At 41.7% G+C, this 13861-nt stretch overlaps 1 pseudogene; it reads left to right on the top strand.

The window, feature by feature from the left end:
* The window catches only part of LOC124041257, a 279206-nt pseudogene that overhangs the window by 123219 nt on the left and 142126 nt on the right, over positions 1–13861 (top strand).

Below are 13861 nucleotides of genomic sequence, written 5' to 3'. Positions count from 1 at the left end.
GGCTTTAGTTCGAGGTGAGGAATCACTGTTTTGATATCCAGAAGCTCTTTCCGGTTATAAGAGTTGGTGGCAGAAACGTGATGTACAAAATAAGTTACAAAGAACGTGAAAAACACACAAAATAGCACAATTGGTTAGGATCCCGTAAAACGGCAGCCATCTTCTCTCGCGCCATTCTTGTGAGCCTACTTCATGTGTGCAAGTAGAAAAACATGTTAACTCACCCAGACTAGATGAACATCAATGTCATCCTCCTATAGTACACATTTTTTGTTTTTGTTCTCCTAGACTGTAGGCTACCAGGATAAAATGCTTGCTAGCCTTACTACCTCGCATGGGCAACAAGGAACCAGTGAAATTGGCTAGCTAGCTTGAGCATACTACATATAGACTTCAATCGTCTCAGGCCATTGGCACAATGTATGAATTTATGGTCAGATCAGAAACTCAGTAATAATCATTGTCCTGTACGGAACCTCAAGTTCAAATCCATATCTCCATCCATGGCTTAGGAAAGGGTCGATTTTAGCAAGCTACTGCAGGACAATAACACAAGTGGACCAGAAATATATATACAAATAATATATATACAAATTCAGACAAATACATTTGACTTTTGATGTGATTTGATTGGTGTGGAACCAAATCCAAACTGGCCTCCCTTGAGGGGTGGTTTTGCTACGCCAGTATCACCCGGAGTTGAGCTAAACTAAAAATGTTCATCATGGGAGGCAAAATGCTCGCTGGCATCAATCAATCAAATGCTACATGTGGCAGCATGTCATACTCTCTTTGGCCAGACAGCATCAGATACATGCGCTACACATGCTGAGACAGATGGGTATTGTTTTCCTCGCTCAGATGATTCCTCCGGTGAGCTAGATTCAGCCACTTGCGAATTTAAGGAAATTTATGAAAACACAGAGAGTCGAAAGATAAGGTATAATTTGGGGGGGGGGTTAAAATATGTGGGGAAGCCTGGCTTTCCTTGACATCGATGAATACATGCCACTGAACACACCTGATTCTACCAATCAGCTGTTCATCAGGACCTTGATTAGCTTTAATCAGGTGTGTTAGAATAGGGCTGGAACAAATGCCTGCACACAGGAAGAGGGTTGGCCCCCCCTGATATAAACAATAAAGTCTGTGGTATCATTCAAAACAGAAACTGAACTGCTAACCATTTTAATTAGCGTCCATTCATCCCAGATTAAAGCATTTGTTTTAAGTTTCTTACCAATTACTGGAATCTAATTCAAAGTGGTTGTTTGATTAATTTGCCAATGATTTATGTAATTGAAATGACAGTCTTTCGGGAAAACAATGCCCTCTGCATTTCTATTCCCTTAGTAATCTGACTTTCAGAAGTTTCCATTTCAATTGTGACACTGAGTCCTTGTAAATGGTGTAATATCTGGCATTCAAATGTGTTTAGCTTTGTTTACTGATCTGCAACAGGTATTACAAAAATAGTCCGTCTGTCATAATAATCTTATGACCACCTTATGATTGTGTGTTCCATGTATGTTGTAAGTTGCATATCAGTACATGTTACAGTGAGGTTGAGGTAGTATGTACATGTAGGTATCGTTAAAGTGACTATGCATACAGTATATGATGAACAGAGAGTAGCAGTAGTGTAAAAAGAAGGGTTTGCGGGTGGTGGGACACAATGCAGATAGCCCGGTTAGCCAATGTGCGGGAGCACTGGTTGGTCGGCCCAATTGAGGTAGTATGTACATGAATGTATGGTTAAAGTGACTATGCATATATGATGAACAGAGAGTAGCAACAGCGTAAAAGAGTGGTTGGGGGAAGAGGGGGCACACAATGCAAATAGTCCGGGTAACCATTTGGTTACCTGTTCAGGAATCTTATGGCTTGGGGGTAAAAGCCTTTTTGTCCTAGACTTGGCACTCTGGTACCGCTTGCCATGCAGTAGTAGAGACTGGGGTGGTTGAGGTCTTTGACAATTTTTAGGGTTCATAATAAATATACACGTTTCTGCTTCTTTTAGGCTGAGCAGGACAATGGCCACCCACTCCCAGCATACGCTGAACTGATCATTGATGTCCTGGATGAGAACAACCAGGCTCCGTACTTCCAGTTCCAGTCCTACCAGGGATACGTCAGTGAGTCCTCCCCAGTAGGCACCACCATCTCTGCCAGCTCCAACCTCACTGCCCCCTTGGGCATAATCGCCCTGGACAAAGACATTGAAGAGGTATTGGGGATGTGTGCATGCACACACACAAGCGCACACTCTCACAAGCACAAGCATGTCACTTATGAACCTGCAAATACACAATACTATGAATGCACGCACAAGTACATACACAGACAGCGCACACAAATACACATAAGAATTAGCTGGCATGGCTACACACAAGAAACTAAATGTACATGTTAACCTTTTGAATGAATTAAATTTCATACAAAATATGAAGCCTATAGTGGGCTTTTCAGACTAAATAATTTCATGAGTACATAAGCCAATTAAATATTTACATTTTATAACATGTTTATGTTAGTAAAATACTTCCAGAAGCCCATGCTAAGATGGGGAAACACTCTCCCTCACACTGTATTATCATTGACGCTACTTTGTCTCTTTATTGTAGCTGCTGCCTGGTCAAACACCTGTAGGTAAACGTGTGGTTTGTGATGCTGTTATGACTAAAAGTGTGCCTTTGGGTTTTACTCTACTGCATGGTCTGTTTGGTCTGTTTTTTCAGATGTGTGACTCAGTTTTCCCTTCCAATTATCAATTTCTTCATCCACAAATGTCTAATGTTTTTGTGTTTTGCCGTGTGTGTCTATTGTTCTAGTCAAGTAAAAAAATAAAATGTTATTAGTGGGTAAATACACAGATCGCACCGATACATTTAGTACATTCAGTGTTTATGTGTGTGTGTGCGTGTGTGTGTGTGTGTGTATGTGTGTGTTGTTGAGGTGATGATTCTGAAAAGCACATTTCAAACAGGCGCTGACAGGAGTGGGTTTTCTAAGCGCCTCAACTGCATTTAAATGGTTGAAATCACACATTGAGACAGGCTGCCAACACACCAGGAGACACTCAGAACACAGATGCACAGCAGCATTCGCCCCCACTCTGTTTGTGCTTTTGTCACCAGGATATTTCTCTTTATGTTGATGATGTTGAAAATATTGTTTTATTCATTTCCTCAGATGGCACCTAACACAATAAACTCCTCAACAGAGATTTCTCCAACTCACTTTCCCTCTGTATCATGTCTTACTGTGTCTCTCTTTCTCTGTGTTTGTCTGTCTGTAACTTTCTATCTCTCGCTCTCTTGCACTCTCTCCCTCTCAGCAGGGTGAGATTAAGACATCAAAGTGCAGCTCTGAAACAGATCAATGGGCAAAGCAGTGTGAATGTTTAGCAGACAGGCAGGCCTCATTGACAGACCTGAATCTCCATAACAACCCAAACCTGCTTAAATCTCCCTTGTGCCAACATAACCCAGAGAAGAAAACCAATTTTGGGGAAAGTTGTAAAACAGTATTGAAATGTTTTTATATATGGTCCTCACTTTTAGACCAAATTACTCCGTACTCCATTTTATATTTATATTTAAAGATCGCATATGAGTTTGTTATTAAGACACATGAACTTTCACCTTCAAGAATGCATTTTTTTAATGAAAAAAATATTTTCTACTTTCAAACATATTGAACAGTAGGCCGGCATAAGCATAGGTTTCTGTAAATCGATCATATGCTGTAGCTTGTTGCCAGAGCCGCAATGAAAGACCTACTGTACAATTGTAGTGTGCTTTATAAGGGGGTATAAAATTACATGATTTCTTATAATTCCTTCAAGGCCTTCTCCTGTTCTCAGTACTATGTTCTCAATACTATGTTGTCTTTGTCAGCAGTCTTTTACCACTCAGACATGTTTTGGCTTGTTCTGTCTCACGATTGTTTTTTCCTCAGTGACACAGCTGCAGATTTGAGTAAGGTCTTGTCTCCATGGTAACCCTCTTCTCTCCAATGTCTTTACTTTTTGAAGAGCAAAGACCCTCTGGTGACAGTGACTCTGGATGACTTCAGCACCAGCTTTGCCATAACCCCGACCGGTATCACCCGCTACCTCCGACTGCTCAAACCTGTGGACAGAGAGAAGCAGATGACCTACACCTTCACGGTACGCCTCATTCCAACGACATCCACATATATTACCAAATAACACCCACCACTCTAATAAAGTATATGGGAGGAAACAGCACCCGCTTCTAAAATATATAACAGCTTGGTTTAGGCTGTATGATATGACTTGACGTAACCACACTGCCTACGGAATCAATTTATTTTCAACTCGGTCAATACAATTGAACTTAACTTATGTTGTAGCAGTTTGATTTATCTATGCCTCTATTGAAGAGATGAAATGACTTGGCAAGGCACGTTACTACTTTACACCTTTATTAGCATGTATTTATTCTGGATCACCTGTTTACTGACTTACAGTAGCTTTCCAAGAGCCAACCAATACCAGATGAAGCCCTTTCCTTCTGGACAGGAACACGCTGCAACTGTTGGCTCCTGCTGTATTTTGACACACAGTGCTCTCCAGCATATTCACAATGAAGGGATTTTATCTTACATTATTCAGAGACTTAATTGTGTTTCACTGTATTGATGGCATGCAATTACATAAATAGTGCTACTGTTCTCTTTAACATTAAGACCCTAAGTAGTCTCTGAAGAGCCTCCGGTGCTTTAAGCATCTACATGTGTGTACTCTCCCTCTGGGATGGTTACATATCAGAAAGCATCATTATTTAAATATTGAGGGAGTTTCCTGGAGAAAACACGTTTGATTAAACAAAAGAGAAAGTGTGAGGGTTTGGGCGATAGAGGTGGTAGGATACTGTTTTTTCAATATCTGCATCTGTGGTCATGATGTGCCAGCTGAGTTCAGAAGAAGCTGTGAAGATCAAATATATGCAGCTTCAGCTTCTTTATCTCTGCTACCTCACTCCCTCACTGGACCAGTCAGGAAGATATTGATAAAGGGCAACAGGTGCCATGTTTGAACTCTTTACACCCCTTTGGAGAAGGAGTTAGCTCTTTTGGATCTCACAATCAGAGGTCTCCGTGTGTGTGTGTGTGTGTGTGCGTGTGCGTGTATGTCAAGGACCTCAGCCACCCGAGCCATGGCCTGTTCACCCCTCAACCATATAGAAGGCGGGTACAGGTGCATCAAAGCTGGGACCGAGAGACTAAAAAACTGGCCATCAGACTGTTAAATAGTCACCAGCCAGCCAGCCCCTGCCCAGTAACCTCTGCCTTGAACTTTAGTCACGTTTACTAGCTGGCTACCACCAGGTACTCAACCCTGCACCTTATAGACTGCTGCACTATGTACATACTGTAGGCATTGAACACTGGTCACTTTAAAAATGTCTCAATACTGTTTTACACACTTCATATCTATACAGTGTATTCGGAAAGTATTCAGATCCCTTGACTTTTTCCACATTTTGTTATGTTACAACCGTATTATAAAATGTATTCAATATTTTTTTCCTCTCATCATTTTCTACACACAATACCCTATAATGACAAAGAGAAAACAGGTTTGAATTTTATTTTTGCAAGTCTATTATAAATTAAAAAAAACAGAAATACCTTATTCAGACCCTTTGCCATGAGACTCGAATTCCAGCTTGGGTGCATCCTGTTTCCATTGATCATCAATGAGATGTTTCTTCAACTTGATTGGACTCCACCTGTGGTAAATTCAACTGATCGGACATGATTTGTAATGGCACACACCTGTCTATATAAGGTCCTACAGTTGACAGTGCATGTCAGAGCCAAAACCAAACCATGAGGTCGAAGGAATTGTCCGTGGAGCTCCGAGACACCAAAAAATGTCAAAAAAATTGTATGCAGCATTGTAGGTCCCCAAGAACACAGTGGCCTCCATCATTCTTAAATGGAAGAAGTTTGGAACCACCAAGACTCTTCCTAGAGCTGGCCGCTTGGCCAAACTGAGCAATCGGGGGAGAAGGGCCTTCGTCAGGGAGGTGACCCAGAACCCGATGGTCACTCTGACAGAGCTCCAGAGTTCCTCTGTGGAGATGGTTATCCTTCTGGAAGGTTCTCCCATCTCTGTAGCACACTGGCATATATTATTATATTATTATTATTACAGAGCTTGAGAGGATCTGCAGAGAAAAATGGGAGAAACTCCTCAAATAAAGGTGTGCCAAGCTTGTAGCATCATACCAAGAACACTCAAAGCTGTAATCGTTGCAAAAGGTGCTTCCACAAAGTACTGAGTAAAGGGTGTGAATACTTATGTAAATGTGATATTTTCTTCATAAATTAGCAAAGATGTCTAAAAACCTGTTTTAATGTATCATTATGGGGTATTGTGTGTAGATTGATGAGGGACAAAATGTGTTTTATCCATTTTAGAATAAGGCTGTAACGTCAAGGGGTCTGAATTCCTTCCCGAATGTACTGTTTATTATTATTGTTACCTGTTATAATAGGGTCATAGCACTGTTATGATGCATATATTTAGACCTGTTGTGACATATATTGCGTTATTTAATGTCTGGTTATGACACCTACATAAGATCCCCAAAAGCTACCACACAAGGCAAAACATTACATTACACCATAGCATACATGTCAACAGTATGTTTATGTTATAACCATTTTTGGGAAATGTACTATATTATATTATCATTGTAATCACGCACACATTGATGTCAGACATGCACCTAACCCAATGCTCTGTTGCTGATGAATGGGATGAATGCAGGAGCAGATTTCAAGAGCAGGACAAGACACCCTCTTTTTGACTGATGACTGATATATGAGCATGTTTGTGAAAAGCCGACCCGGCTTATATGATTATGATGGTCATAATGCTTCTTGACAGTGTTATAAAGTGCATTTTCTACACGCTATATGATGGGAAAAAATGGGACTGTAAAGAATTCATTCCAACAACAACAACAAATGATATAAAAAACAAAGTTTAAAATGAAAGGAAACTTCCTGGCAGGGAAAAAAATAATTTATATATATTTGAGTTTTGACACTTGTATGTAGGTGTTACAACCAGCCATAAAATATTTGTCACAACTATATGACATAACAGCTGACATAACTATATGGGTCATGACAGTGTTATGACTATATTATGACAGGTTATAACAAGTTATGTCAGCTGTTATGAAATATTATGAAATGGATATCAAGTAAATTGTTACCATGTTCTGTAGATATAGATGCACAGTACCAGTCAAAAGTTTGGACACACCTACTCCTTCAAGGATAGTTCTTCATTTGTACTATTTTCTACATTGTAGAATAATAGTGAAGACATCAACTGTCAACTTTGAAATAACACACATGGGATCATGTAATAACCAAACAAGTGTTAAACAAATTACAATCTGCTTTATTTTTGAGATTCTTCAAAGTAGCCACCCTTTGCCTTGATGACAGCTTTGCACACTGTTGGCATTCTCTCAACCAGCTTCATGAGGTAGTCACCTGGAATGCATTTCAATTAACATGTATGCCTTGTGAAAAGTTCATTTGTGGATCTTCTTTCTTTCTTAATGCATTTGCACCAATCAATTGTGTTGAGAAAAGGTAAGGGTGGTATACAGAAGATAGCCCTATTTGGTAAAAGACCAAACGCATATTATTGCAAGAATAGCTCCAATAAGCAAAGAGAAACGACAGTCCATCATTACTTTAACACATGAATGTCAGTCAATATGGAAAATGTAAAGAACTTTGAAAGTTTCTTCAAGTGCAGTCGCAAAAAAACATCAAGCGATATGATGAAACAGGAAAGGAAGACCAAGAGTTACCTCTGCTGCAGAGGATAAGTTCATTGCAGTTACCAGCTGCAGAGGATACGCTCATTACAGTTACCAGCCTCAGAATTTGCAGCCCAAATAAATGCTTCAATGAGTTCAGGTAACAAACACATCTCAACATCTGTTCAGAGGAGACTGCGTGAATCAGGCCTTCATGGTCGAATTGCTAAAAAGAAACCACTACTAAAGGACACCAATAAGAAGAAGATTCTTGCCTGGGCCAAGAAACATGAGCAATGCACATTGGACCGGTGGAAATCTCTCCTTTTGTCCAAATTTGAGATTTTGGTTCCAACCGCCATTTCTTTTTGAGACGCAAAGTAGGTGAACGGATGTTCTCCACTTGTGTGGTTCTCACTGTGAAGCATGGAGGAGGATTTGTGATGGTGTGTGGATGCTTTGCTGGTGACAGTGTCAGTGATTAATTTAGAATTAATGGCACACTTAACCAGCATGGCTACCACAACATTTTTCAGCGATACGCCATCCAATCTGGTTTGCTCTTAGTGAGACTATCATTTGGTTTCCAAAACACCTCCAGACTGTGGAAGGACTATTTGACAAAGAAGGAGAGTGATGGAGTGCTGCATCAGATAACCTGGCCTCCACAATCACCCGACCTCAACCCAATTGAGATGGTTTGGGATGAGTTGGACCGCGGAGTGAAGGAAAAGTAGCCAACGATTTCTCAGCATATTTTGTAACTCATTCAAGTATGTTGGAAAATCATTCCTTGTGAAGCTGGTTGAGAGAATGCTAAGATTGTGCAAAGCTGTCATCAAGGTAAAGGGGTGGCTACTTTGAAGACTCTCAAATTTAGAATATAGTTTAATTTGTTTTACACTTTTTTGGTTACTACATGATTCCATATGTGTTATTTCATAGTTTCGATATCTTCACTATTATTCTGCAATGTAGAACAGATTAAAAAATAAAGAAAAAAGTAGGTGTGTCCAAACTTTTGACTGGTACTGTATATTCGGGACTCTGAAAGTGCTCGTTCTATATATTTCTTGATTCCTTTGCATGTATTGTTTTGTTTTGTTTGGTATTACGGCACTGTTTGATAACATCTGCAAAAAATGTGTACACGACCAAAACGATTTGATTTGATTTTAGATTTGTACATGGACTTGTTGCTGTGATAACACACTGTTCTAAGGATATGTGACTATTATCTTTGAAGAGTTTAGTCAATAGTATGTTTATTCTGTCTATGTTGAGGCTTTGATGGTTGCCATTTTGCCATTAGAATGATCCGGACTTATGAAAGAAATTGCTGCAATTTTAAATTCTTGAGCATCAAGCAATTGTGTTATATTGTCTTGGGCAAGCAATGGTAATAGAATAAGTGGTCCATTTAAATTTAAATTATGCCTTTAATGTTCTGTATTCTGGCTTCAAGGGTTCTGTTTTGTTTGGTTGTCCTTTCTTTTGGGTTGCGCTCACTTACTGTTTGTGTATGTGTACGTCACAGGAGGTTGGTGGCAACTTAATTGGGGAGGACGGGCTTGTGGCAATGGCTGGGGCAGAATAAGTGGAATGGTGTCAAATAGATCAAACACGTGGTTTCAGTGTGTTTTATGTCATTCCATTTGCTCCGTTCCGGCCATTATTATGAGCAGTTCTCCCCTCAGCAACCTCCTGTGGTTTACGTGTCTGTATGTGTGTGTGTGTGTGTTTGTCTGTGTGAGGGTGTGTCTTTATACAGTAAGCCTCAAAAGTTTGATTTAGTTTTGTGCCCCTCCTGAGGAAAACATCAACATCTGTGTTGTGAATTAAGCCAGGGGGACTGGCAATATCACATTAAAGTTGTACCCTTTACCCTTTTATGTAGCATTTATTTGTTCGTATTTACTCAGTTTTATCAGTTTGCTATTGTTTGTTTAGTCAGGCACTTAATAATAATAATAATAATATATGCCATTTAGCAGACGCTTTTATCCAAAGCGACTTACAGTCATGTGTGCATACATTCTACGTATGGGTGGTCCCGGGGATCGAACCCACTACCCTGGCGTTACAAGCGCCATGCTCTACCAACTGAGCTACAGAACAGAAAAGGAAACTGGAAGAGAATTTGCAAGAAGGCAGGATTTTTACTGCTCTCACTGTTGTTCTGTGTATAGATGATGGCATCAGATGGGGTACAGGAGAGCACGCGGGTGACTGTCAACATCCTGGTGATTGACGCCAATGACAACACTCCCACCTTTGGTGAAGTCTCCTACAGCGTTAAGGTGTTCACTGACATGCAGCAAGGAGAAACAGTACTACAGGTAATCAATACATATCTGTCTCTAACTTCCTGTCCCCCTTTCTCTCTGGCTCTCATTCTTCTCTTTTTCTCTTTATGTCTCTCTCTCACGCTTTCGCTCTTTCTCTTGCTGTCTCTTCTTTCCCTCGCTCTCTCTCTCTCTATTTCTCCCGTCTCTCTTTCTCTCTCGCGTCCAGTTTCCGCAAACAAACGTTGCCTTAGATCAACATTCCCAGCCCCAGAACAATTCACTCTTTCTTTGATCAGAGCTGATGACTCAAGAACAATCTACTTTCTTAATACAGTGGTCCAGACTCAAATATCATCAGCTCAATATTGACATAACTTGACGTAATACACTACCATGAGTCAACAGTCAGGACTCCAAATCAATCTCCTCTCCTATAACAACAATTGTCACTAAAATAGCTCCAGGGTCCTCCCGAGGGGGCAGTGGTCTAAGGCGCTGCATCGCAGTGCTAGAGGCATCACTACAGACCCGGGTCGATCCTGGGCTGTGTCGCAGCCTGCTGCGGCCGGGAGACCCATGAGGAGGCCCACAATTGGCCCAGTGTCGTCTGGGTTAGGTAAGGGGAGGGTTTGGCCCATCACGCTCTAGCGACTACTTGTGGTGGACTGGGCGCATGCACGCTGACTTAGTTCGCCAGCTGTACGTTGTTTCCCTGACTCATTGGTGAGGCTGGCTTCTGGGTTAAGCGAGCAGTGTGGCTTGGCAGGGTTGTGTTTCGGAAGGACAGATGGCTCTCAAACTTTGCCTCTCTTGAGTCCGTACAGGTTTTGCAGCGATGGGACAAGACTAACTACCAATTGGATAACACGGAAAAGGGTTTTAATAAAAATATTTGCTCCAGGGAGATCTGGTTTATGGTTTGTTGTCACCTCTACAATATGTCTGAATGGATTGCAGAGTTTATTTAGTGGTTTAAAGGTTTGGGGTTGTGTTGGGTGTGTGTGAGTGTGTATGAGTGCATGCGTGCGCATTTGTGTTTAGGGTCAAATTGTTTCCAGCTGGAAGTCCCCACATTGACATATCTGGTTTTGTGGGGTTTGTTCAGCAGCAGTGTGCGTTTGTCTCTCATTTAGTAAGCGGAGCATGATCTCCCATCTCAGTCGCTCAGCACACAGTCACAAAAAAAATGTCAGACATAGAAAAGGTCAAGTTTAATCTGTGTTTAAAATCAGCTGCCCAGCCCAGCTGAAATGAGGCCAGGGGTCACGTGGCAGACGACCATTTAACCTGTTTTTATAAGCAGTTTATATGAGAATCTCCTGGCCTCTAAGGAGGCAGGTGTATTTGATGATGCTGCCCTTGCTTTTTCATCTCTTAGACATCATAGCTCTCTATGGAAAAAGGGTTCAGTAAGCTACCCTAGCACGGATGAACATAGCAAGGCCTTGCAGATATGGAGCTGACGTTAATTTAGAGCTTGGCTATGGGTGGCACAAATTGGCCAGAATGGAGGGGAGGCTGTTTCATTTTCGAGATAGCACAGCATTCTAAGATCTATTTAAAACAAAGAACGCCATTTTAAGTTAGAAGTAGGCATTAGTCTGAAGCTGAAAAATAAACGAATTTCACATGAGCACCACAATGCCTACTGTACTCTACCCATGCTCTTCTAAGGTTTTCCAGCACACAGTTTTGACCTACTACAGTAGCTATGTTGGTCTATTGTATTTCAAAAAATGTGTAGGCAGGTTTCTTATTGTATTTAAACCTTCTCAAACAGCCTAATTCATACTCTTAAAGGAGGTGCTCCCACAATAATGTGATTTGTACCGCATACAAATATTTAGTATTGGATTTTTCACACAGCACGCTAATCCCACCTTTTCAAGCTTTTTTTATTATATGAAAACAAGTTTTGCTTTTATACTTCATACAAGACCATCATGCTTGATTAAGCAAGCTGTTTTGTCATGTTGTAATGTGGTGTCTGCCTGTACTTTTTTAACCCTTTTTATTTAGCCATGTTTATGATAAGCCAATATATTGCTTGATCCGGCAATGCGGTCCAGAGGCTCCATACGTGATTAATTTGCGGAGACTCCAGAGGCTTGCGTAGGCCAAATCATGCTCTGTACCGCATCGCCATGCATCTCCCACATTTTGCAGAGTGCTCTGTATAGCTCCGTATAACTCTGCATTGACATGATTGGCTGATGGTCACAGTAAATGCTGTCCCGCCAATGACAGAGGGAATTCTTAATCCCTTTATGTTTTATTGCCAAAATCAATTCAATTCGCACTCATTTCTAATTCATGATAAGTTGTGAGTTTATCATTTGCATGAATTTTAAGACCAGTCTTAAAAACAAGTTCAGCATTTATTCTTGATGAGTACTGGCCCAAAATACAAAGAACATTACATTTTAAAGAAAGAAGACATAAAATGACGTCATCAGTTACACCCCCTCTCTCCGATTCTCACAAGAACCCATTGTTTTAGGAATGGAACATTTTCCCAGGCATTTCTTATCTGTCTGAAAAGCCACAGCATCCCTCCTTAAACTTTCCCAGGAGACACAGACACAATTTGTTATGCTGGTGAATGAGGACCCAAAAGCGACTTAACAGAAACAGAGTCTTTATTCCAGTCTTAAACAAAAACGATAATCCTGGATATTATCTTAGGTAAATACAAAACAGGAAAACTGAAATCCTCTCGTCAGTAGAGAGGAACGACTGGAGACGCGACCACAGACTGCAGGTCGCTTCGGGAAGGCACAGGCCGTAGCTGACATAGACACCTGCTCACACGCAGCATCTGAAGAAGGCAAAAACACGACAGGGCGGAACAAGGATACAGAACAGCAAACATCAAACAAGGATCCGACAAGGACAGAAGCGGAAAACAGAGGGAGAAATAGGGACTCTAATCAGAGGGCAAAATAGGGGACAGGTGTGAAAGAGTAAATGAGGTAGTTAGGAGAATGAGGAACAGCTGGGAGCAGGAACGGAACGATAGAGAGAGAGAGCGAGAGAGGGAGAGAGGGAGGGGGAGAGAGAGGGATAGAAAGAGGGAAAGAACCTAATAAGACCAGCAGAGGGAAACGAATAGAAGGGGAAGCACAGGGACAAGACATGACAATCAATGACAAAACATGACAGTACCCCCCCACTCACCGAGCGCCTCCTGGCGCACTCGAGGAGGAACCCTGGCGGCAACGGAGGAAATCATTGATCAACAAACGGTCCAGCACGTCCCAAGAAAGAACCCAACTCCTCTCCTCAGGACCGTAACGGAAGACGATGAAGAGGGAATCTAGGGCTATTACTCTTTAAAAAATGAGACACGGGTAGAGAACTGTAAGCGTTAGAGCAATCAGGACCAAACAGGCCAGGAGAGTAACAACTAGGGACAGACTGAGACACAGCAAGGCTAAGACCAGGAACAGGAGAGAGGCGGTGGCTGTGGACAGACTGAGACACAGCAAGTGCAGGAGCAGGACCAGGAGAGATGCGGTGGCAGGGGACAGACTGAGACACAACAAGGGCAGGAGAGATGCGGTGGCTGGGGACAGACTGAGACCCAGCAAGGCCAGGAGCAGAAGCAGAAAAAAAGTTACCGGACTTCTTCTGCGCGCAGTCCGAACAAGCAGCCACGAAACGGCGCGTGTCACGCTCCTGAGTAGGCCACCAAAACCGCTGGCGAATAGAAGCAAGCGTACCCCGAACGCCGGGGTGGCCAGCTAACTTGGC

This window comes from Oncorhynchus gorbuscha, linkage group LG08 (assembly GCF_021184085.1).
Source record: "Oncorhynchus gorbuscha isolate QuinsamMale2020 ecotype Even-year linkage group LG08, OgorEven_v1.0, whole genome shotgun sequence".
In the NCBI taxonomy this organism is placed as follows: domain Eukaryota; kingdom Metazoa; phylum Chordata; class Actinopteri; order Salmoniformes; family Salmonidae; genus Oncorhynchus; species Oncorhynchus gorbuscha.
Note: the sequence above shows the minus strand (reverse complement) of the source record. Positions and strands in the feature narration are given on the sequence as shown.